The 26988-nt window shown below is 38.5% G+C and overlaps 1 protein-coding gene across 2 annotated transcripts in view; it reads right to left on the bottom strand.

The window, feature by feature from the left end:
• The window catches only part of PDE1C (phosphodiesterase 1C), a 701054-nt gene that overhangs the window by 32131 nt on the left and 641935 nt on the right, over positions 1-26988 (bottom strand). The gene's annotated exons all lie outside the window — the stretch shown is intronic.

Here is a 26988-nt window from a genome sequence, read left to right as displayed (position 1 = left end):
AACAGTGAGTCTGATTTAGATCAGGGTATCAGAAGGGCCTGGTTGAAGGAGTGACAACAGAAGGAGAAAGGAAGATCCAGGCCTCAGAGGTAGCAGACTCCAAAAGCCTTGAGTTGATCGGCAAGCCAGACTTATTGAAGAAGCACCCACTAGGTGTCAGCAGCTCCTCTTGTGCTGGAGACAGAGCTGTGAACGAGACAGAACTCCTACTCAACAAAGCATCGGACAGAAGAGTGAGAAACAACCACCGCAGCAACAAACAAGTAAATAAGATCATGTCAGTTCCTCACCATGGCGAAGACCGTGTGATAATACTGTAGAGAGTGATGTGGGGTGAAAAGCTTACTACATTCATCAGAGTGGTCGGCCTTGCGAAAGGGAAGCTATTTGAGCAAGACACGAATGGTGAGGAGAGGAAGCCATGTGAAATTCTGCGGAAAGAACATTGAAAGCAGAAGGGGGCTTCCCTGGTGGCGCAGTAGTTAAGAACCCACCTGCCAATACAAGGGACACGTATTCGAGCCCTGGCCTGGGAAGATCCCACATGCAGCGGAGCAACTAAGCCCGTGCGCCACAACTACTGAACCTGAGCTCTAGAGCCCTCAAGCCACAACTACTGAGCCCATGCGCCACAACTACTGAAGCCTGTGCGCCTAGAGCCCGTGCTCCACAACAAGAGAAGCCACGACAAGGAGAAGCCTGCGCACCGCAACGAAGAGCAGCCCCTGCTCACCGTAACTAAAGAAAGCCCGCGCGCAGCAACGAAGACCCAACACAGCCCCAAATTAATTAATTAATTAATTAATTAATTGTTTTTTAAAGGAGCCCTTCTCTAAAAAAAAAATAAAATAAAATAAAAATAAAGCAGAAGGAATAGGAAGTTTAAAGGCTCTGAGACAGAAACAGCCAGCATTGCTGAATGGGTGAGGGATAGGGGAGTGGAGGGAGCAGAAGTCTGAGAGGTGGGGCTTCGGCATAACTGTAGGCTGGAGTCCGAGAGCCTGAGTTTTTCCCAGGTGTGACGGAAAGCCATTGTAGGTTTTAAGCAGAGTTGTCCTGTGATCTGCTTTACATTTTAAAGTCACGCTGACTGCCTTGTGGAGCAGGTACCACTGGGGACTTAACAGCTGTGCAGGAGCTCCCGTTAGAAGGCAGTTGGTGTAATACCTGAATGGAGAAGCAAAGCTGTCAAGTTGCTTCCATCCAGCTGGGGAGGCTTGTGAGCCCTCCACCCCGCTTTCACCAGTGAAATGCGGGGTGGTGTACACCAGGGCTGAGCACACTGGCAGTCTCTAAGTGCTACAGGAATTCTCAGGAGGGGGGAATGCATGAAGAATGGAACAGTCAGAAAAACTGCATGGAAAAGTAACTCCTTGAGGGAAGTGCATAATTTATATAAGATGGGCCAGTGGTGGTTACTTTCCGGCAAAGAAACTAAGAAGCTATTTTTTTTGAAACTACCCATTACTAGAACCCTGAGTTACTTCCACACAAAACAGATGCAAATGAAGATTTGATGGTTGTTATTTCATATAATCAAACTGCATAAAAGGAACTGACCATATAAGTTGCCATATAAAATAGAATAAATAAATTAATTAATAAATAGGGATGCTCTTTGAAATTTAGAAAGGTAATAGGTTTCCTTTTTTCGGTTGAGTGGTCTGCTTTCTGAAAAGCTTTAGTTTTCTTGTTTGTTTGTTTGTTTTTGGTTTTTTTGCGGTAGGCGGGCCTCTCACTGTTGTGGCCTCTCCCGTTGCGGAGCACAGGCTCCGGACGCGCAGGCTCAGCGGCCATGGCTCACGGGCCCAGCCGCTCCGCAGCACGTGAGATCCTCCCAGACCGGGGCACGAACCCGTGTGCCCCGTATCGGCAGGCGGACTCTCAACCACTGCGCCACCAGGGAAGCCCCAAGAGTACCTCTTAATAAATTCTAAATCTCCATTTCAGAATCTGCTTCCTTGGAAACCTAATCTGTGAAACTATTTTAGTTTGAGTTATCTCAGAGTTAGATCCTGAAACAAGGATACAAGTTCAAAGAGTTTGTTAGAGAAGTTATCCCTAAAAACACTACTGAGGCAAGTGGGGAAGTAGGAGAGGGAATGGATGAAAATCAATAATGTATGCATTGTCAAGCAAGTTAACAGGAGTGGGCAAACAGGACTTAATTCCACTGGGGAAATCTGAGACCCCAGTGCTTCAGAGTTATCCTGTCCAAGGGATATGGGAGCTGGGGTATTTATTCATCAACTTCCATCAGTCATTGGTTGAAAGCTGCCCCTGGAGCATTAATTCCCCAGTATTATCAGATTGCTCTGTGTGCAAGAAGAATTGGATCCAGCCCTCAATCAATGTGCTGTAGGAACTGGAAGTTGGAAATTTGGTGAAAGTGAAAAATAAGTGTTCAGAAGTATATGTGCTATAATAACTAAAAAACTTAACGTTGCCCAAATATACCAACAAACCACTGCAGGGTGTATTCATGTTTCTCCCTGTTATAGAGTATCTACTATACTGCACTAATTTCTCTGCCCTTTGGGATATACCTTTGAATATTCAAGTCAAACATAATCTCCTCTTGAAACTATGCCTGGTTCCTTCTTTTTACCTGAATAGAAACAACTTCCTCCTCCTTTGTGTCACCAGAGTACCTTATATGGACTTCATCCTTAACTCCAGCGTTTATATGGCACTTAACTGCTCACATGTTCATTTTGAGAATGTTCACCCTTACTGCATGAATCTTCACTATAAGAGGTGTTTTGAAATATTTGATAATTCCTACATCTGGGTCATTTTGGAGTTTGCATTTGTTGATTACTTTTTCCGTTGAAGATTGATAACATTTTCCTGGTGCTTTGTATGTCAAATAATTTTGGACTATATCCTGGGCATTTTAATATTATTCTATGAGAATACAGGATCTGTTAAAAAAGTTCTGAGGAGTGTTATTTTTTTGTTTGTTTTCTTTAGTAGGCAATTAACTTAGTTAGGTTCAGACCACAGTCCTGACCCACCTGCAGGCTGTAGCTCTATTGTCAATTCAGTTTTCATAGCCTTTCTGTACTATCCGACCTACCTGTGCATGCACCATCCAAGTTCAGTCTGAGACCAGGGTGGTGGTCTACACTGTAGTTCAGTTCTCAGAGACTTTACTGTGTTGCTTATGATCAAGTTCTATACGTGCACAACTCATGATGAGCCCAAACGTTATACACAGATTTAAAGGATCCCTTTCTCCTGCTATGTCCTCCTTATGATCCCCCACATTCTCTGACTCCTATGGACTCCTTTTCATGGTTCTGCCTAGAAAACCATGGTTTTAGCATCCATGCACTATAATGAACTTCCTGAAACTGGATCTACCTCAGGGCAAAGTAGCAAGAGAAAGGAGCCTGCAGAAATCCTTGCTGCTGTAGCTGCTACCCATGATGCCACCTCCACTGCTGCTGCAATTCCCACTGCCATGGGAATGCCACCTCATTACTGAAGTAGGGCTTAGAGAGGTAAAAAAATCTTTCTTTCCCAGGGGCCCCATTCCCAGCCCTCTGGCCCAAGAGAGAGGACTTTTCATGCAACTTTTTCTGTTAGCACCTGTTGTACAGTCTCAAGATTTCAAGCAGTCCTAGAATCTATGCCTGGAAGTATGGGAGGAAAGAAGAAACAGGAACTCATCTTCATAGGTGTTGCTCTTTGTGGCTTTTTTCTCCTCCCCAGTTAACTTGTTGTTGGATACTTTCCAGAGTCCTCAGATAGTTGCTTCATATATTCTGTCCAGGACTTTTAGATGTAATCAGTGGAAAAGAGAAGGTGGCATGCATTTAAGCTATCTTAACCAGAACTGAAATTTTTCAACCTAATTGTTTTTAATATTATCTTATTATAGTAAAAAATGCTAACACTTGCTTACTATGTGCTAAATACTGTGCTAAGCCTTTTACTTGCATGACTTGCATATAGAAAAATGGCAAACATTTGTGATAAACGTCATTAACCCCATTTTACAGATGAGGAAATAGAGACTTAACAGGGGTTAACTGAATTGCTCAGTGTCACACAACTGGAAAACCAGGTATGATCCTAGGCTGGTCTGACTCCAGAATCACTCCGCAAAGTAGTCATGAGTGGGGCCAGAGCTGCAGATGCTCTGATTACATGTGAGGATCAGGCAGCAGTCTTCTCTGAGACCCATGTTTTCCTAGCTTTCAGCACTGATTAGGTCAAATTGAAAGATGTACTTATGCACAAGGCAGGTTGAGATTTAATATTGCTTTGTGTTGGTTATTGGACAGGTGTTTGTTTAAAGGAAGTGGAAACAGGTGTGTGGGCCCTGATTCAATTACATGATGGAGGGGAACACGCTGATCCATGGCCCTTTTCAAGGAGAGATGCTGATTGTGCTAATTAATCATTTGTCTGTCAGAACAAAATAGAACATAATAGAAAATGATGTTCCAGTTACCATAGGTATGGAATACAGACTCATGTGTCTGCCTCTGCAGCAACCAGATGCAACTGTTTATGATGACATCAATTAAGATGCAGTACCTGAATCCTCCTGGATTACCATGTCTGAGATGGTTTGAAGGAAAGATGTTTTATAAACTCTTGCCAATAACATGGGACATCATCCAACAGGAATTGTCTCTCAAAGGAGCTTTTCCTTCCAAAGAGACTAATTGAGTCCTTTTAGATCATGATGGTATCCAAGAGATGCAGTTGAATGGAATATTTTTCCATACTGGGTCTTGGAACACTCAATTCACCTCACCTAACCAAGACATTTATTCTCATAATGGAACATCATAATAATATCTAATTCCTTCTTGAAGTTATCCACTTACCACCCAATAACCAGATCCGTCTTTTAAAAACATAAATCAGATGGATTGCTTCTCTGCATAAGAATCTCCAATGGCTTTCAGTATATTTATAATTAAATCCCTAACTCCTTACCAATATCTACAAAGCTCTACATGACCCAGCCATGCATACCTTTATGACCTCATTTCATACCACTCTCTGCCTCTCTCACTATGATCCAACTTCATGGATCTTTTTGCTAATTCCTGAACACATTAAGGTCATTCTCACTTCAAGGGCATTTCCCTTGCTGTTCCCTCTTTGCATTTGCTAGTCCACTTTCCCCAGATATTCATATGGCTGGTACCTTCTCATTTAAATCTCTGTTCAAATGCAAACTCTACAGAAAGGTTTCCCATGACAACCCTATCCAAAATAGAGCTTCTTCTTACACACATCTCTATCCACTTATCCACTTTGTTTTCTTCATGGCATTTATTACCTGGATTTTTATTACTTTATTTGTTTAGTGGCTATCTCCCTTATTAGAATGTAAGCTTCATAAGGAAGAGACTTGTCTGTCACCTTTCCATATCCTATCTCCAGGCCTAAAACACTGCCTGACATGATATCAGTTCATAAAAGAAGTTGATGAGTGAATAGACAAGAAAATTAACTAGCTAATTAACTAATCAATATATCAACACTAATAAACATTAGATAAACAAAGATGAGACACAGTCTAATCCATCAAGGAATTTTTGGTTTGGGGAGGAAAAAACATATAGCTAACAACTTGTCTATGTTATTTATCTATACTTTTCAAAAATTCCCTATTAACAGCAGGGTTTCTGGGCCTGGGGTCATCATTTGTACCAGACAGCGGGGAAATTGAGAAAAAAATATTAGGACAACAGGGCAAGTCTTTAATGAGGATAATGCAACCCAAGTAACAGTGTTCTTCCTCTTACTTCAGGGTTACATCTCCTTTTAAATTAGAGGAGTTGCCTCTTAGTTGCAGAATCACAAACCTGGATCCAAATTATATAATCCCCCTCAAAGATTTCTCCTCCACCCCAAGCCTCTGCTTGCTTCACCACCACATGGAATTCATTACCTTATTGTAAAGCTACTTCCTCCCAAGGGCCTCCTTTGAATCAGGATTTGGTATGGACAGGTTTCCTTTACTTTTGAATCCCATGCCTGTATGAGATTTTCAGATTATAGTAAATCATCTAGGTCAGTGATTCTCAAATCTGGAGGCCTATTAAAATAAACCTAAGAATTTTCAAAAAGTTGCCATTGCCAAGGAAAAAACACAGAATTTTGTTTGTTTGTTTTGGCCACACCACTCAGCATGTGGGATCTTAGTTCCCTGACCAGGGATCAAACACGCATCCCCTACAGTGGAAGTGCAGAGTCTTAACCACTGGACTGCCAGGGAAGTCCCCACAAAAATTTTTATATAATTGGTATAGGATGGGGCATGGGCACTGGCATTTTAGAAAAGTGCTTCAAGTAATTTTAATAGGTACACAGGGTTGAGAACTACTAGTATAAGTAATCTATAGAGAATTATATTTGTAGGAAAATAATTATAACATGTATGCTGAATTTGACTTTTCTTCTAGTCCAAAGGAGAAGTGCCTAACTTCACAAGTTAGGCACTTCTTAGAAGGTCCCTTCATTGGATGCCTTCCAGGTGGTATCCTTGGCCACCTGCCCACAGGCTTTGATTTTTTTCTCACACAGAGCCTCATTCAAACCTTCTTCACGAGAATTTGCAATACCTTTTTTCAAGAAATCACATATCTTACTTACAGATGTTGATATCACCTAAGGATCCTCTCTCCCCTCCAAGTCTGCATTATTCAGTCTTGACCTGTACCCTGGTGTTTCCCCAAATCCTGCAGACCCCTGCTCTAGTCTTGTGGATGCAGTAGAGAATGGAATGTGGAGGAATTTATTCCCTGGCTTGTGACTCATTTTCCTATGAAATGTCCGAATTCAAAAATAACTAACTACATTATAGATTAACTTTTGAGAGATCCGTTTCTTCTGAGACTGTATAAAGTTGGATCACTCTTAATGAGCAATGAGGAAAGCTAGATAAAAATCATAATTTTTGTAAATCTATCATACAGCTGAGATCACAGGGCAACCAAGGTACTTGAAATTTGAGGCGAGAGAACCTCCCACCTCACGCCAAGGAGAGACAGGAATGTCTCCCTGTGACAGAGCTTGGGAGAAAAATTATTTTTGTTTATATATATTGAAGGCTATTAATGTTTATGTATTGACTTTATAACCTGATATCAAAATTTTAAAAAGATATTCCAAGAGAAAAACTACCAATTAATATACCTTACAAATGTACATGAAAATATACATATTTTCTTGCTCTATAAGCTGAACAGACTTAGAAGTAAGGACACTGCAGTAGCAACAATCACACCTAGCACTTAGACCTTAGTTTCTAACATCATCCTCCAATAAAAGAAAATAGGACTGCTTGGAAAAATGGCTGATTCTAGGACTGGGGCAGGAAACATACAAGCTTAGCCTGGCTCAACTTGTAATGCCAGAAGGGAAGTAAGTGTTCAAAAACAATCCAGTAGGGGTTATGTCAAAGGGACACAGGAGCCAAGTGTAAGAGCTCTCAATGGCAAAAGATGGAATGATTTAAGCAACAAAATAAAGTCATCTTGGATTATATTCAAGGTATGAACTAAATTTCCATGAGTCCTCATTGATATAAGTGGATGATTTTAAAATGTAAGTACATGGGGAGAAGAGACAAATCTACCATGTAGAAGAGTTTCAAATAATGTCTGTAGATACTCCATCCTCAAAGAGGTGGACTGTAGTTCCCCCATGCTCAAGTATGAACTGTGCATAATAAAATCTTTCCAAATAGCACAGTACAGAAAGGAGGGAAAATACATAACTCTACAGTGGAAAAACCAGACAAACTCTGCCCCAGCCATGTCAGATTTTCACTTCACCTACTCACCCTCCTGGGATTGCTGAGTATGTTTATCTATATACATCAAATGAAAGGGCTTCTTGAGTGGGAGTATGTGCCCTTTAGAATAGACAGTGGACTAGTAAACAAATATGCAGAAACAATGAAATTTCACATAAGTGCATTTATGTAATCAATAAATTAGACTATGAGAATGAAGTACTGATACATGCTGCAATAAGGATAAACCTCAAACATCACACTAAGTGAAAGAAGCCAGTCACAAGAGACCATATATTTTACAATATGATCTCGTACATATAAAATGTCCAGAATTGTCAAATCTATAGAGACAATGTCGATTAGTGGTTGTCTAGAGCTGGAGAATGAGGTGGCAGGGGAGGGGAATGAAAGTGACTCTGCCAGTGGGAAGGAAATTTCTTTCGGAGTGATGAAAATATTCTGAAATTATGGTGATGGTTGCACAATTCTGTAAATATACTAACAACCATTAAATTGTTCACTTTAACCGTATGTAAATTATAACTCAATGAAGTGTTAAAAAGGTAGCAAAGCAAAATAAATAAATAAAAACAAAGTCATCATGAACACCTGAGGCAGTGTTTCCAGGGAGGCAACAGCAAGTACACCACCTCGGCTGGGAATGAATTTGCGCTGTTTAGGGGACACAGAGAAAGTAAGGCTGGAGCCAGTCAAGGAGGGAGAAGCAGGGACCAGGTCAGAAGGGTCTCAAGCCATGGTAGGATCTTTCTGAATTTTGTTTAGATTGTAATGAAAAGCCATCAAAGGTTTTGAAGTAGGATAGTGACAGGATGCAAAACATACTAAGAAGATTAGTCTGGCTCTCTTGTGGGTTATTGACTCCGGGGAGTGAAAGGAAGCAGGCAGACCTGCCAGGATTTATCATAGCAGTTTGAGCAACACTCAGAAATGTCAGATTCCTTCCCTTCCCTTCCCTTCCCTTCCTTTCCTTTCTCTTTATCATAAACAGCAAGGTCACTTTATATTTAGCAGAACAATTTTCATGAGTTGCCCTAGAAAAAGACTACTATCCAGAATATTTGACCCACTGTTAACCTTTAGTACCTCAAACGAGCTATACGGTCGGTCACTGCTCACAAGAGAGCAATCTATTAATAATGAAAAATGTAAACTCTTATATAATTAATCCTTATAAAGAAGGTATTATCCCAATTTAGTATGGAAACCTGCTTTTCACTCCAAATAGCACTGTCAAAGTAAAACACAGGCCACTTAATTTGTCCACGACAACTCTTTCCACACCAATTTTCTAGCACACAGCAGCCAAATGATTTTCCTACATCACAAACAAACTAGTCTTCAGTGCTATATTTGGCAAAAGAACAATAAGGCATCTGTAGAAAAACAGCGTTTGCATTAGATTCCTCTTCTTGCCTTAGGGGTTGTTTCCATCGTGCAAGCTCAAGTGGGTGGTAAAGAATAGGCAGGCTTTGTTAGACCATTACTCACATAATGAGATTTGAGGTCTGCTATTCAGCACAATTTTCAATGGGCACTCTCCCCAGGGCTAAATTGCAGCCTACAGACGTTTTGATTAGCAAATATAATTTAAAAATAAAAGCATAAAAGCCTAAAAACGCCCCTTCTTTTCTCCAGCCCCCATCCTTTCAAATTCATCAGTTTTTATCACAGAAGAGGTTTGCTGCTCAGCAGAGAACTGTACTCAACCTTGGAATGTGTAACTCTCATCTGGGACTCCTCCAGCCCTCCTCCCATCCCGTGACAGGTCCCAAGGTATCTCTTTCACTTGACCCAGATATTTCTATGTCAGGAGCCAATCAACCTTGAAAGTCTGAGAGATTTGACACCTTGTCTTTCAGCCAGCTCCAAACATTCATAGATCACATGCCCACTTCTCCATAAAATTGAGCCATACCCATGCACTGGTGATTGTAACGATCATTTCAGAGGCTGTTTATCAATTCTAAACCTGCCCCTGCTTCAGTGCAATTTTCTTCCATGTTCTCTCCTTTACGATCCTGCATATCTCCCTGTGATATTTGTTTTGCTCCTAAACTCTCTGACTGGTAACTGTTGTCCCATTACAGCTTAAATTCTGGAAAATTCAAGTTATGCTTTAAAGTAGACTCACAGGTAACTTTAGAAGTTCAGGCTCAAGCCCTGTCTATAAACTGCTATGAGACTATCCATCCAACTCTGTTACAAAATCTCATTGTACCTCACTGGTCACTCATTGCCTTGTGCCATGGTGATAGCCTCACAGGTCCACTGGCTCTCAACAGTCAGCTATCTGCTGTGCATTCCCCACTCCACACCACCACCCTCATCACCAGACTGAGGCCCACTGGAAAATCTAGCTCTCCTCAACATCGTGCCCAGGCTATAAGGAATCATGGGACCCTGTCTCAGAGCCTCTCTCCACCTAAGTCCATCATGCTGGCATTTCTATTATGCCCACCCCATAGAGCCACAGGACAGACACAGAGATGCTGCACCAGAAGCTCGGATGGGAAGCATTGCTATAACTCCCCTTCGCTCTGGGATTCCCATACCTCTGTCAGGGAATCCCAGAGATCTAACAGGGATCTAGCAGCACACAGAAGTAGGGCACAAAACCCACACTAAAACTAAAATATTTCCCCCTTTTATCTCTTTCTTAGCTTCTCCTACCCCTGACTCCACAAGGGCTTTTGTGCTTGTGTGATAAGAATGTTCCTTTTATCATAACCTCCATTTTTTCTTGGTTTGAGGATTGATCCTTGATTTGTGAAAAATTTTGGAATTTTCTAGAAAATTATTATTTTTCTTTCCTAAAGCCCTGTTTTTATGTTTTTTCTCTTGATAGGGACTTTAAAATGCTCAAAGCTGAGCTATGACTTCTATGTTCTAAGCTTTATCAGTCCTCCCCTCTCCTGGGGCCAGAAGCCTCAGGCTCAGGACCAAGAGTTCATGTCAAAAAAACTGCTTGGCAAGGGGCAGGAGGTATACTTTACCAAGAAGGGAAATACATTGTATGATCTTTCAAAAAATTACACAATTGCAAACATGAACATTGTTTCATGACCGCATCACAGCCTATTATAATTGTTTCCCAATACTGCTAATTCCCCATGTTGATACATGGATAGCTTCTCATGTTTCCTTTTTATTAACAATGAAAATATATCTTTGTACACAGATCAGACAGTTTTGGTAGATTAAATTAATAAAAGTGGGATTTCAGAGTCAAAATGTGAACATTTTTAAAGCTTTAGATACATATTGCCAAACTATCCCAGTTTCAACATAAAGGTAAACTCACCAACAATGACCCTTATTCCATACTCTTCACAAATCATTATCATTCATTTAACTCTACCAATCTGATAAATGAATTTGGTTTGCATTTATCTGAATATGAGTGAGATCAAACGTATTTACATATACTTCTGACTTTTTTTCTTTTATTCTTTTTTTTTCTTTTTTGGTTTTTAATTGCCTATTCATATTCTTTGCACATGTTTGGGAGTGTGGAAGTAAGTGAAGAGCACTCAACAGAGAACAAGCAGAGACTACTCATTTCAGAGCTTGCTACATCAGTGGAGTCAGCTAGCAGTGCTTGTGTTTGGCGGACTCTAGGGCAAGCAGGGGAGTGGGAAAGCTTTATAGTGCAATGAATGGAAGGCTTCAAGAATGCCGTGACTGCAAGTTGTTGGCATGGGGAAGCTGGAAACGAACTAACTGGAAGGGAGCTAGTTCATATGATTGGTCTGGGGAGAATAGTTAACTTTCTCTGGTTGGTCCTGAGTTGGAACGGGGGTAAATATTAGGAAAGCTGACAGTAATTATCAACTTACAGCTATTTGGTGATGATTGCTGCAGAGACTGTGGGTCAGAGTTCTTTTTTTGTTTCTAATGTATGTTGTTTGTTTGTATATTCAATCTTCGGGGAGGGGAAAATATCTTTCTCTTTGATATGTAAGAACTCTTTATAGGGTAAGGAGATTCAATCTTTGACATAAATGTTGCAAATTGATTGTGAGTTTTTAATGTTTTTATGTTACTTCAGTTTTTAAATTTTATATAAACTCTTAATTTTCATAGCCTCTGCTTTAGTTAGCCTAGAAAGATTTTTCACATTCAAATGTTATAAAATATTCACCAGCATTTTCTTCGAATGTTTGTACTTTTTAAACATTTAATGTATTTGGAATTTATGTTCGTGTAAGGTGGGTGGCAGGAGACTAGTTTTCTTTTTCTTCAAACTGATATGTGGTTGCCTCAACATGACTTATTTTAAAAATCCATTCATTGCCCATCAATACATTCCCACCAGTAGTTTTGGTTTTGATTAAATAATAATAGCAGGCTCTGAAGTTTTAATTACACTCTCAGCTTACGAAGTGCCTCACAGAGCTTTAAAAGGTAAGAGTGATATGCCGGAAGGGGCAGGGAGTAAACACCATTGTGGGCAGTTAGAAGAAAATCCAGAACTAATTGCTGTAGTGGTATGCATCTCATTCACAAGACTTGTGTTCACCGTCTTTTTCCTTTAAAAATATCATGAAATGTACCAATCTAAAATATACCATTCAACAACTTTTGACAAATGGGTATACCTGTGCAACTCCAGATATTTTCAAGATAATAGCAAGATAATGAATATCACAATCATTTCAGAAGTTCCCTCATGTTCTTTACCAGTCAGCCCTGCCCCAGCCTACACAGAAGCAATCACTCTTTCGTTTTTTTCCCATCATTCATCAGTTTTGGCTGTTATTGTCTACAACATACTTTGAAATACATCAAAAATAAAAGTTAGAGGGATGAGTAGATGGATAGCTATACAATAAGCAAGTATAGTAAAATGTTAATGATAAAACCTGGGTTGTAGTTATATGTTTATTCCCTGTAAAATGCTTTCAACTTTTTATGTTTGGAAATTTACATAATAAAATGTTAGAATTTTAAAAAAAGCACAAACCCAAAGAAGATCTAAAACACTTCTACAGAAGATCAAGATCAGGGGAATATTGCTAGATATCAAGAAAAATATAAAGATATATTAATCAATACAATGTGGTGTTACAGAGATGGAAAAACTGACCAAAAAAACAGAATAAAGAACCCCAAAGCAAACCCATAAGTATGCAGAAACTGCACTTATGATGGAAACAGCATCTCATATCAGTGGAGGAACAACAACCTTTTCAAGAAAGAGTACTTGGACAATCAGTTATCCATGTGGAAAAAATAAAATAAGATTCCTTCCTGACAGCATAAAACCAGATGAATTAAGGACTTAAATGGGAAGGCAGAGCTGGGAAAGTTTTAGAGGAGGTGTGAGATGCAGTCGACCGATGCTCAGAACCCATTTCTACTTTCTTCTGATGTGTATCCCTACACTGCAGAAATCTTAAAAGAAAAAAAGACATTTCTCAAACTCCCAGTTGCTAAGGCCCAGGATACAAATTAGGTTTCATCAAATACGTGTGCTCACATGAGATTTAGAAGGTGGCAATGAGGGCAAGGCCACCCACCTGCTGCCTTAGGCTGTATTCTGCTTCAAGCAAGACCATGGAAAATGCAGCAAGCATCCTGCCCACCTGACATGACAGGCAGTTGCGATGGTAGCGGTAGCTGGGCTCTGTTCCAGCCTTCAGTCACCAGCTTCAGAGCAGACAAGACGTGCTTGATTTGGTGGCCATGGCAGCTTTGTGATTATGGCTTTTTCACCCTAGATCATAGATTCATTTTGATACTGCCTCCAGATTTTGTTAGAACTCCCTCTTGTAAACTCCTCTCCATTAAAATACCTAGATTATGTTGCCTGCATTCAACCCTAGCATATTAGAAAATATATTTTCTACTATCAGAAAATATCCTTATGGCCTTTTTTGTGGGAAAGCATTTCTTAAACAGAACACATATCGAACATCCATAAACCGAAGTAATTCACATTTAACTTCTGTTCAACAAAAGACACGATAAGTAGAGGAAAAAATTCACAAGATAGTTGAGGACTTTTGCTACACATATACTTACTACATATTAGAATCTGAAATATATATTTTTTAACTAATATGAATCAATAATAGGAAAGAGGAGGATTTAAAATATGGCAAAGTATACAAAAAAGAGGAAGGGCTAATATCCCATAAACACATGAAACTGTATTTTACCTCACTGGCAATCAACAAAATCCAAATTAAAACAACAAGATAAAATTCTTTACCCATCAGATTGGTAAATATTTTTTAAAAGCAGATAATACAAAATTATATTAGGATATGGAAAAAAATACAATTCTGAAACACCCCTAATAAGAATATATACTGCTACAGCCACTTTGGAAGAGTCTGGTATTACCTAGAATAATTCAACATGGACATACTCTACCACAGATATTCAGCTGCCAGGAGTAAATCTTTGGGAAAATCTTGTACATATGCATCAGGAGATAAGAATAAAGAATGTTTCTGGGAGCATTACTTCTATAGGAAAAAAATCAGAAATAATTCAATGTTTATCAGTAGTAGAATAGACAAATGAACCCTGGGGTACTCATTCAATGGAATACTCTACAGCGGTGAAAAATGAACTAACCACAGCTAATCCTCATTTGTTTGCTCTCAGATCTATTCCTTATCCTTCTCAGGCAAACTACATTTTCTGGGTTCCCTTGCCAACTGACTTCTGGTTAGATATGCATCCTCGAATATCAGACACACAGCCTGAAGACTGAGGAGCTGGAGGAAGGGAGAATCCAGGGTATTTCTCCCTTTTTTCCTCTGCTTTCGTGGGCTTCTCCCAGTGTAGGCCACATCTCTGCCATTCTCCACCAGTCAATTCCTTCTCTATGAATCCAGTTCCTGCTGTGGTTCTAAGTCACATCAGATGGCCCAGCTAGGTCTCTGGTTAGACTACCTCCTATGTCCTTTCAGCCCTAATGGTAGCAGTGCCTTGTGCTGTTGCTAATGGCTAGCTTGCTTCATCATCCTCTATATGACTTCTCCAATCTTTCATTTTCCATGGAAGCACTGCCCTGTATTAAATTTCTTTCGTATGTACCCAGAGTGGTGTTTGTTTTCCTGACTGGTCCTTAATTGATACCCACAACTACATACATCATAAGTGGATCTCAAAAAAATTTTTTTAAAAAGGCAAATTGCAGCATTATAATCACACATATGTAAGTTTCACAAATACACAAAAACAGTATACTGGTTAAGGGTACAAACATGCTAAATTTATAAAGAAAAACTGTGGGAAAATGTCAGCAGTGGAAGTGTAATCTCACTAAATTACCCATTAGAAAAAAAAAAACAAGACCAGACAGGGCAACAAGATAGCAAAACCAAAACACACTGATAACATCTATATCAAAACAAAACAGGTATGAGGTATCCATCTGAAGAGCCATGTTCAATATATCTCAGAATCTACCACCTGAGACATGGAAGAGAGTATTTAACCACTGGTTACCATCTCCCAGAGTTGCCTCAGAAGATATTAATGCCTGTTAATACCACAACGCTTTCAGGTTTGCATGTGCACCAGAGCAGCTGAGGAGGCCCCTGTGGATGCTCCACAGGGCAGTGGCAGAGAAGCCAAGGGCAGAGCACCAGAGACAACCAGTGCAGCAGAGCCAAGGGCTGTCAGAAACGGTCAGAGAAAAAGGGTGGAAATAGATACTGTGAACCAGAGTCCGAGACACATCCAACGCAAACTCTGAAAAGTGACAACAGAAAATATGTTTTCTTTTCAAGTGCACATGGAACATTCAGGAAAATTGGCCACAGTTTCTTAGGACACAAAGAAAACCTCAGTAAATTCCCAAGGATAGAAATAGTGCAAAGAGCATTCTCTGACTCCAATGGAATAAAACTAGGTACATTTAAAATCATAATAGTTTTAAGAAATGTACTCACACACATACTATTAAACAACTCCTAGGTCAAGAGGAAAATACAAAACAAAATTACAGAATTTCTTAAAAATAGCAAAAATGAAAATATTACACATCAGGAGCTGTGATAAGACACTAATGAGATGAAAATTTTATATATATATATATATATGACATAAGTAAATATGCACATACATGTACAAATGTGTGTGTATACTATCAACTCCAAAAACTAGAAAAAAGAATAAAGTAAACCAAAATAAAGCCAAAGGAAGGAACTAATAAGACAAAGGCAGAATTTAATGAGTTAAAAAACAGAAAAATACTAGAATTTGATGAATACAAAAGCTGTTTCTTTTAATAAGATAAATGAAATAGACAAACCATAAGCCAACTAATTAAAGGGGAAAAAAGGACAAGATAGGGAAATGATGAAGGAGAAATAACCTCAATCAGGGACTTTTAACAAATCATAAGAAACAACTTTGCAGGGGTGATCGGCCATTAGTCCCACCTTATCCAGGGCAGTTTATACCTGTGGTCCCAGAATCCCAACCAGTTATCAAATGCTTCAGCTCTCAATTGGAAAATGATTTTTAATGTTACCCTAATTTTGCACAACTCTGTATGTAAATTTGGAAACAAATGAAAATGAATAATTTTGTAGAAAAATGTAGAAGCAAAATTAACCACAGCAGAGACAGAAAGTCTAAACAGGACAATTACCATAGAAGATAAAGAGGAAATAGTTTTATGGATTCCCAACAAAATAAGCACCAGGACCGTGAAGTTTCAGGGAAATTCTACCAAAATTTTTACAGATCAAATAATACTAATATTACTTAAACTACTCCAGAGCACAGTAAAAAAAAAAACACTTCCAAATTCAGTTTGCAAAGAGAGTAGATTGACACCAAAATTTGAAAAAGATTACACCAAAAAGAAAACTATACAACTATTCTCACTTATGAACATCAATACAAAAATCTAATACTATTAGCAAATAGAATTCAATGGCACAATGAAAAATAATATATACTAAGTGCCTCCTCTAGGAATGTAACATTTGTTAAGTATTAGAAAGGCTTTAAAATTAATTCAGCATACTAATAAAAATAAGGAGAAAGATTATATTTTTACCTCCATAGATGCAGAAGTGGTATTTGATAAAATTCAGAAGCCATCCTATATAAAAAACTAGATAATAAAAGAATTAATGGATACCTTCTTAATAACTCAACCCAATAGCCAGTATAGTACCCTACATACTGGAAAACTTCTAGACTTTCCCTCTAGTCAGGAACAAGAATGCCCAGTGTCTCCTCAACTCTTAAGCATTGTTATCATATTGTATCAGACCATGCTATTAATAAAGAGAAAACAGAGATACATGAAAGGAAATAGGTAGAACTAGCTCTACTTATAGATGAGATAATTATATATATGTATGGGAAATGCAAAGAATCATGAAAAAACTGCTAAAAGCCACAAGAGTTTAATAAAATAACAGATTATAAAATCAATGTGTAAAAATCATAGCTCTCATATGTATAAACAAAAACTAGCTAGAAAACATAAAGAAAAGGTCCCATTTACAATAGGAAAAATAAGATAATGTCACAAACCTAACTTAACAAGGAATATTCAAAAGCTGTGTGAGAAAAACTATAAAACAGTCCTGAAGGACAAAAAAGATAAGTAGATTTAAAGCAAAGATAGCCAGAAAATCCCTGAAAAATAAAAACAATGAGAGAAGGAAAGAGTCTTACCATATATTATAGCATGTTATAAGTCCTCTATTATTAAATCAGTGTGGTATTAGCGCCTGAATAGACAGAACAGACCAATGGAACAGAATAGAAAGTGCAGAAATAGACCCAAAAGCAAATAGAAATTTAGAATACGATAAAAGTGACACTCAAAATACAGAGTGAAGGGAGGGAGTGGACTTTTAAATAAGTGAAATAACTAGATAGTCATATGGAAAAAGATGAAATTGAATCCGTTTCTTTTAGGATATACCAGTTTCTAAATGAATCGGATGCTTAAATGTCAGAAAATGATACCATAAAAATAGTAGAAAACATGGTTGAATTCCCCTGTGATGTGGAAGTGGAGAAATCTTTTCTATGATATAAATTCCAGATGCAATAGGGAAAAATGATATATTTGACTATATAACTTTTAAAAAATTTCTGCATAGCAAAATATGAAGGAAATTTTAAAATAGATAGCAAGCTTGGGAAAAGTATGTGTAACTTCTATCATAGACAAAGAAATAACTCTAACATATAAGAGCTATTGAGAAAAGTATCAGATATATGAATGGGTTGTTCACAGAAAAGACATGCAGTTGGCTCTTAACCATATGAAAGACTCTTCAACTTCACTTAAATGAAAGAAATTGGAAATATATTGAGATACCATTTTGGCAAAATCTGTTAAGTTTGACAACTATACTGTTATATTGGCTATTAGAAAACAGACAGTCTCTTAACACTACCATTGTGAATATAAAAGTGCACAATGACATATGTTTTCTCCCTTTAATTATGCCATTTCTAGGAATCTTTTCCCAAATATGATATAGGAATATTTACATTACTCCAAGAATGTTCCCTTGTGCCTATTTTTAGTTATCTAGCACAAGCAACTACTCTTCTGATTTCTTTCACATTAAATTATATTTTTCGGGCTTCCCTGGTGGCGCAGTGGTTGAGAATCCACCTGCCGATGCAGGAGACACGGGTTCGTGCCCTGGTCCGGGAAGATCCCACATGCCGCGGAGCAACTAAGCCCGTGAGCCATGGCCGCTAGGCCTGCGCATCCGGAGCCTGTGCTCCGCAACGGGAGAGGCCACAACAGTGAGAGGCCCGCATACCGCAAAAAAAAAAAAAAAAAAAAAAAAAAAAAAAAAAAAAAAAAAAAAAAAAAAATTATATTTTTCTGTTCTTGAATTTCATGTAAATATAATCATGCAATAATTATCTGGATTTTTCACTCAACAAAATGTTTTGAGATTCATTTACATTGTTAGTGTTATAGTTGTTTATTCCTTTTCATTGTAGTATATAGCATTCCAATGTGTAAGGATGTCACATTTATTTTCATCCATTTTCCTGTTGATGGACATTTGGGTTGTTTCTAGTTTGAATTTTTTTTTCTGCTTGAAAATTCTTGTTTTAGTTTTGCTTTTTAAGTAAATATTTAGAAATGGAATTCTACAGTGAAAGGATAGATGAGTATTTAACTTAATAAGAAACTAGCCAATATTCTCCAAGATGGATGTTTTATTTCCTACTCCCACCAATAGTATATGAGCATTCCATTGGACCCCACTCATTGCCAACTCTGTCATTCGTGTTTATCTTGCTTGTACTCATTGTGAGGATCTTGCAATTGTCTATATTCTAACTGGTAGCAGAAGTCTCTCCCCAGATTTGATTTTTTTTTTTTCAGATTTGATTTTAATGAACATAGTTTGAATGGTCATGGAGCTGTTACCTCTTACTAGTTGTTCTCATACATGATTTTCCAAGTTCTACTTGACCCTCCGAATACAGATTTTGTCTAAGTTGATCCAGGAGGTTCTTATTTGACAAAATTAAATTTGATTTTATCATTTATGGGGTTGGGAGAATTTAAAAAATGAAGCAAATGACAATGGAAGAGAATGAGTATTTCTTAGGTGACAGCTCTGAGCCAAGGCACTGTATCAGATACTTTTATGGTATTATAGCTCTTAATACTTATCCGAATCGTATAAGACAAGTATTACTATCACCATTTATAGGTGGGAAAATGAGGTCTCAGAGATTAAATTGTCTGTGATCACCCAGGGTGTAACTAGCCATGATACAGATTTAACCCCAGTCTCTATGATTTCAAACCTTGTGCTTTCTTTTCCAGTATATTATACGCTTGAGACAAGAATGTGTGGAGAACAGGGAGGAAATCATTTAGGCAGTAGTAGATGACTAGGTTGGAGAGGTAAGAAAAGATCAGATCAAGTGAGCCTTGATTCTAGATACAGATGTTCAAAATCGCCCTTAAAGGCAATTGGTTTCATTTCAACTTCCTGGATTGTGATGGGAATGTAAGGAAAACTCTTCTGGAAGCACTGGCAGAGACAAGGACTGGTAGACTTAGCCTCCAAATAGTGTGTACCACCAATCCAAACACAAATGAATATACAATCTAGTAATAACTATGTGCTTGCTTTGCAAATGCAGCTTTGAGGCAGAGCCTCTAACCTTCCCTTCCAACCAGAGTGCACCCCGGGGCTGCTCCTATGTAGGCATTCTAGAGCTGCCACTTCCAGGCCAGGGTGTACTAGACAGACAGGAGGAGAAGCCAAAATTCTGCATGGAGGCCCTGCCAGAAACCGGGGAGCTGACCCTCTCACTGGCAAAAGGCAAGAGAGTTTCCCACTGGGCTTTATGCGTGTAGTAATATGAGGCATGTAATTTCCTTGAAATCAAGTGCAGAAGTTACAGCCGCTGTTTTAAACACATGCTGAGTTCAAAATTTGCTTTCACATATTCCTAAATTGTGTGTCATTTTTCATGCAGTTGAAACCAAAGAGGCAAAGTCCTAAAATTTTAAAAGATTTTTTTCCATATCATAAAAACCTTAGTCAACACTTTTTATGCTCATAGAAAGTTAATGAACTTATTAATATTTTCGTAGCACGATTCAAACGTGATAACCCCTCATTTAACTACTTCTCTCTGAGCAACAAAAGCTTTAAACTGCATTGCATATACCTTAAAATTCGATGTGCCTTTTGGGAAAATATATGTGCTTGCTCCCTCTGTGTTTAGAAGCCCCCATAAACAATGTGTCATGTCTGCCACCATTACCATCTGGTAGCTCACATCAATTCCCTCGCTGGTTTCCTCCAACAGGGCAGCCTTATATGAACGCTTACAGTAACATTTGATAGGCTTTGGTGATGCAGTGGGGGTTAGGCTCAGTTCCCTTATTGTGTTGCCTCTGGTGGAGATTTCTCAGAATCCAGGCAAGTCTCAGATTTGGAAAATTCTAATAGCTTAGCTAGAAGGAAGCATGCATGGGAAAGGGCAATGAATTCATTCTCCACAGGCGTATTCAAACTCGCATGCTGGAGAGGTAACCAGTGACCAGAGAGCATTTGGGTGCCCTTAATGACTTAGAGCTGCATTAGTCAGCATATTTTCAGCATGTTTCTCATCTTTAGTACATTTACTTAATAGGGCATCAGAGAAGCCATGATAGAATTAATATTCAAGCAAAGCTTTGGATTAGTAACCAAAGAAAAGCCACATGGCTCCCTTGCTATTCTGCTGAGTGGTGATCACCATTTTATACAGTAGCCAGATGTCCAGTTTCGAGAGCATGTTACTCAAAAAGAATAAAATCAGCTTGGTTTTCATGAGGGAGCAAAGGATGGGTCGGATCTGTCTGTTTCACTGATGCAAGAGAATAGAAGAGCATGAAGCATGGGAAGACCACCAATGCAGAGACAACTGGGGAAAGTGTCACATGCATTGTAGAGCAAGATAAAGGGAAGAACATTGACTCTGGAGAAGATAGATGTGGGTTCAAACCACTCCCTTGCTCTTTAGCAGCTATTCAGCATTGACAAGTGACCTAGGTTTCTGAAAATCAAGTTTTAAACCTGTAACATAAAATAACATATACCTGATGGGTTGTGATGAGAATTCACCAAAACATACTTAGACTGAAGTGGGAATTTAGTAAAAGGTAGTTAGGTCAGGGTGACTATGGCTGTTTGGATCAGAATGGTGCTCAAGATCAGTCAGTGTGATTGTGACTTTCTGGGTCAAAAATGCACTTGAGGCCCGTGGGACTATGGCCCCTTTGGTAAGAATGATGCTCAAGGCCCTCATGGTTCTAGATCTCTACTGGATAAGACAAACCATTATAGTCCAGGACCTGGAAACTAGATAGAAATGCATGTAGGTGGGGCAAGCATTGGAATTGAATCAGCTGTAGGAAATGAGAGAAAATCAAGGTAGAGATGAAGGTGAGATAAAAGATGAGGTATGTGTGGAAAACAAGGATGTATCACAGATCAAATATCCAGTCAAGCACTGTAGGAAAGCTGCAATGTCAGGTCCTGACAGGTGAGTGGCGCATCCCCTGAGACATTCAGGCGGGTCAGCTGACATCACAAAGTAGGGACACCCATGCCATTTAAAGGCAAGTCACCCACATTCCTGGGTAGATGTTATCATTGAGGCCAAAATATCAGGAATAAGTCAAAGTTTCATTTAAAATTTGACAGTTCATGAAATGATATAACACTCTCCCTCCAGAAAGATTGTAAATTTTTGTTCTTTTTCAGAAGGGTAGGTAAATAGTTGCTGCAATCTTCCAACTTTCAAACTTTGACTGTCCTTGGCCATATTCCATGCAAAGGACTTTGCATATTCCATGCAAAGGACTTTGACACTGTATTTTATTCACTATTGTATCTGCTGTACCTAACACATGTGTCAAAAGGAAGTCTCAAAGGAAATTTGAAAATACCTAGAATTGAATGAAAATGAAAATATAACACATCAAAATATGTGGAATGCAGCTAAAGCAATTCTGAGAGGGGAACTTATGTCATTAATGCTTACCTTAGAAATGGAGAAAGGTCTCAAATGAATGACCTAATTTCCTACCTCAAGAAACTAATAAAAGAAGGACAAAATAAATCCAAAGCAAGCAGAAAAAAGGAAATAATACAGATAAGAGCAGAAATCAATGAAACTGAAAATAGGAAAACAGTAGAGAAAAATCAATGAAACAAAAATCTGGTTCTTTGGGGAAAAAATCAGTAAAATTGATAAACCACTAGCAAGACTTACAAAAATAGAGAGAAGATACAAATCACCAATATCAAGAATGAAGTAAGGGATATTACTATGTATCCTGCAGCCACTTAAAGGATAATAAGGAAACAACTTTATGCTCATAATTCAATAACTTAGAATAAATGGACCAATCCTTGAAAACCAGCAACTACCAAAGTCTAACCCACAGGAAATAGGTCATCTGTGTAGACCTAAACCAGTAAAGAAATTGAATTTGTAATTTGAAAGCTCTCAAAAGAAATGTCTATGCCCAGATGGTTTCAATGGAGAATCTCTATTAAATAAGACTCATGAAATTTAAAAATTTTGTTCTGTAAAACCCATGTGAAGAAGATGGAAAGGTAAGTTACATACTATGAGAATATCTTTTCAAACCACATATCCAACAAAAGACTAATAACTAGAATATATAAATAACTCTCAAAACTCAACAGTAAAAATTGGACAATCTAATTAGACAATGAGCAAAAGACATGAAGAGGCGCTTCACTGAAAAGGATATAAAGATAGCAAACTAAGTACATGAAAAGATGTTCAACATCATTAGCCATCAGCAAAATGCAAACTAAGACTTCAGTGAGATATCACTGCAAACCTGTTAGGATAGCTAAAATAAAAAATAGTGACAACATCAAATGCTGGTGAGGATGCAGAGAAACTAGGTCACTCACACGTTGCTAGCAGGAATGTAAGCTGATATAACCACTCTAGAAAATAGGTTGGTAATTTTTTATAAAATTAAACAACCCACTGCCTCCTTCACATGTATGTGTTCTCTTAGTTGTCACCATATTGAAACCTGTTTTGAGAAGTGATTGGAATAAAAGGTGTTGCATAGTAAAAAATTAGACATTCAAATGCCATACAGAACAACAATTGTACCCCTTGGCATTTACGCCAGAGAAATGAAAACTTATGCTCACACAAAAGCCTGTACATAAATGTACATAGCAGCTTTATTTGTAATAAATGACAACTGAAAGTAGCCCAAATATCTTTCAACAAGTGAATGGTTAGGCAAGCTGGGGTATATCCATACCATAGAATACTTCTTGGCAAGAAAAAAGAACATACAGGCAACAATCTCCAGAGAATTATGCTGAGTGGAAAAAGCCAATACCAAAGGTTACATGCTGTATGATCCCATTTACATAACATCCTGGAAATGATTAAATTATACAAATGGAGAATAGATTAGTGACTGCCAGAGGGCCAGAGGTTATGATGGGGCAAAGAAAACAGGAGTGGGAGGTGGGGAGGTGGGTGTGATTACAAAAGAACAACATGGGGGCTTCTCTGGTGGCACAGTGCTTAAGAATCCGCCTGCCAATGCAGGGGGCACGGGTTCGAGCCCTGGTCCAGGAAGATCTCACATGCCACGGAGCAACTAAGCTCGTGCGCCACAACTACTGAGCCTGCGCTCTAGAGTCCGCGAACCACAACTACTGAGCCCACATGCCACAACTACTGAAGCCTGCGAGCCTAGAGCCCGTGCTCTGCAACAAGAGAAGCCACCGCAATGAGAAGCCGGCGCACCGCAACGAAGAGTAGCCCCTGCTCACTGCAACTAGAGAAAGCCCGCGCGCAGCAAAGACCCAGCACAGCCAAAAGTAAATAAATAAATAAACAAATAAATAAATAAGAGAACAACATGAGGGACCCTTCTGGTGGTGGAAATGTTCAGTACCTTGACAGTGGTGGTAGATACACTAACCTACACAGGTGATAAAATTGTATGAACAATACACACACGCACAGCAGGAGAAATCAGAATAAGATAGGTGAATTGTATGGATATCAATATCCGGTTGTGATATTGTGCTATAGTCTTAAAAAATGTCACCATTGGGGGAAATTGAGCACAATACAGAAAGAGTTCTATCTCTATATATTATTTCTTATAATTACATGTGAATCTACAATTATCTGAAGTGAATTAATATTACTTCTTATTTCCATAAGCACTTATTAAGTATTTGACAATTTCTGGAAGGTTAAATGTATTCTATATTTTTATTTCAATTAGATGTGAATAAATGATACAGAATTTCTTATAGATAAAGTCAAACAGTCCTCTGTTATAAAGAGGTAAAATTGTTTTCAAAGCTTCTCAAAGCAAAACAGAGACACTTATTTACCAGAAGATATTGATCTGAAACCGTAATTCTCCTCTCTGAGTGTTGAAGGAAATAAGCAAAGTGATCCAGCAAGATCTCTGGGATAAGAACCAGCCTACAAATATTCAGTGCTCTCTCTCTTTCTCAATTGAAAAGCTGGAGCCTCATCACCCATCAACACAGAAACTGCCTTAGATTGATTTTGGAAGGTAAATATTTCAAGTGCACATTTTATAGGTTACTGACTGAAATAAATTGTCTGAAAATGTCTATCACTGTGATCATTCTTATTCATAAAGATTGAATATTTGTAATTAAAATGAAAATACATTCAGTTAAATCTAGTTACCATTAGGCATCCATCAGGAATGAAGCCGGAAGCCAATTCAGCCACACATCAGAGGGCTCCTGGACCTACAAATCATGTCACGTACACAATGGCTCCTTGCTCTTACACTGGGAACACTGTAGGCCAAGGGTCCATGACTTCAACACTGCACATATGTGGCTGTTATTTAGAACTCTCTGAGGTATAGATTTACATTACCATCTGCCATCTCAGTTGCTGTTTACATCTGTCTTAAAAGGGGGGTTGGGCATAATCAATTAAAGTGCGCATAGAAAGCCCTGGAAAAAACACCACCACAACAACCTGAACTTCGGAGAAGTACATGTCTATCCAAAGGGGAAATAAAGAATTCATACTCTCTTCTCTCTTTGAAAATTTTCCCTTTGAACTTGGGAAATTGTGACAAGAGTGTTTTAAAATTCCTAACACTGTTCAGCCTCTCTGAAGGCCCCCAGAAATAATCTCAACTTTTTATGCTTTAAAGTTAATTTAATGATACATGAGACGATAAAAATTTTAAACTTTTGCTCTACAGAAGACTCTGCTAAAAGTTTGAAAAGATAAGTTATAAGACTGGGAGAAAACATTTGCAAAAATATATTTCTGGTAAAGAAGGATTAGTATCTAGAATATATAAAGAATTTTCAAAACTCGACAGTAAAAAAAAGCAAACAATCTAATTAGAAAAGTGGGTGAAAGACATGAAGACACAGTTCACCAAAGAAACACACAGATGGCAAACAAGCACATGGAAAGACGTTCAACATCTTTACTCAACAGGGGAATGCAAGCAAAACCATAATGAGATAATGCTACACACCTATTAGAATGACTTTTAAAAAATTAAACACCGCATACTGACAAGTATGTGGAAAACTGAATCACTCATAAATGGCTGGTGGAAATATGAAATGGTGTAGCCACTCCGGAAAACAGTTTGGCTGTTTCTTATCAAATTAAACTTGCAATTGCCATATGAGCCAGGAATTTCACTCCTGGGCTTTAATCCAGATAAATGAACATTTATGTTCACACAAAAGCCTGTACATCAATTTTCATAACAGATTTATTTGTAATAGCCAAACACCAGGTACAATCCCGATGTCCTACAACAGGTGAATGGTTAAACTTTGATGCATACCGTGGAACGCTCCTCAGTGATGAAAAGGAACAAATTATTGATACATGAAAAAACTTGGATGAATCACCAGGACCAGTGCTGAGTTAAAAACAAACAAACAAAAATAAAACTCAAAAAGTTACATACTGTACAGTTCCAGCTACATAACTTTTTTGAAATGACAAAATTATAGAAATAGAGAGCAGGCTAGCGGTTGCTGTGGTTAAGGAGTGGGTAAGGGTAGGAAGAGTGAGGAGCTGGAGGGGAGGAAGGAAGGGCTAACGTGAGGCAGGCTTGAGATGACGGGACTGCTCTGTATCTTGACTGTATCCGTATCAGTACACTGGTTGAGATATTGTACTATAGTTTTGCAAGATGGTAACACTGAAGGAATTACTTAAAGGCTACAGGTGATTTCTCTGTATTATTTTTTATAACTGCATGTGAGTCTACAATTAACAAACAAACAAAAAAGGTTTAATCTTTAAAAAGAATTGAGAAGTCTAGGAAGAAAGTATATTCTTTCCACTTAAGTCTGGAGATGAAGATGCTGCTGACCTGTTGGCCAGCAAGGCTGCTGGTAAGAGGACAGAGCAGGCAGTTTGGAGCCGAGAGCTGCTTTTAGGGACTTTGCCTCAGCATGCAGGTGTTTCCCTTCCTAGCCAGGAGCGTTACCTTTTGGCAGCCTTCATCTCTGTCCTGGAGCTTCCAATAAGGACCAAGACAAGGTGGATCAAACAGGGAAGCCTACTCTCTACTGAGTCACTACCACAGCATTTGAAGAAATTCTAACCCTTGGGGTCAACCTCAGGATGAACTTATTATTATGAGTTCTTGCTCTATTACTGAGATGCTA

This window comes from Kogia breviceps, chromosome 9, assembly GCF_026419965.1.
Source record: "Kogia breviceps isolate mKogBre1 chromosome 9, mKogBre1 haplotype 1, whole genome shotgun sequence".
Classification (NCBI taxonomy): domain Eukaryota; kingdom Metazoa; phylum Chordata; class Mammalia; order Artiodactyla; family Physeteridae; genus Kogia; species Kogia breviceps.
This window is presented reverse-complemented; position numbering and strand designations above follow the sequence as displayed.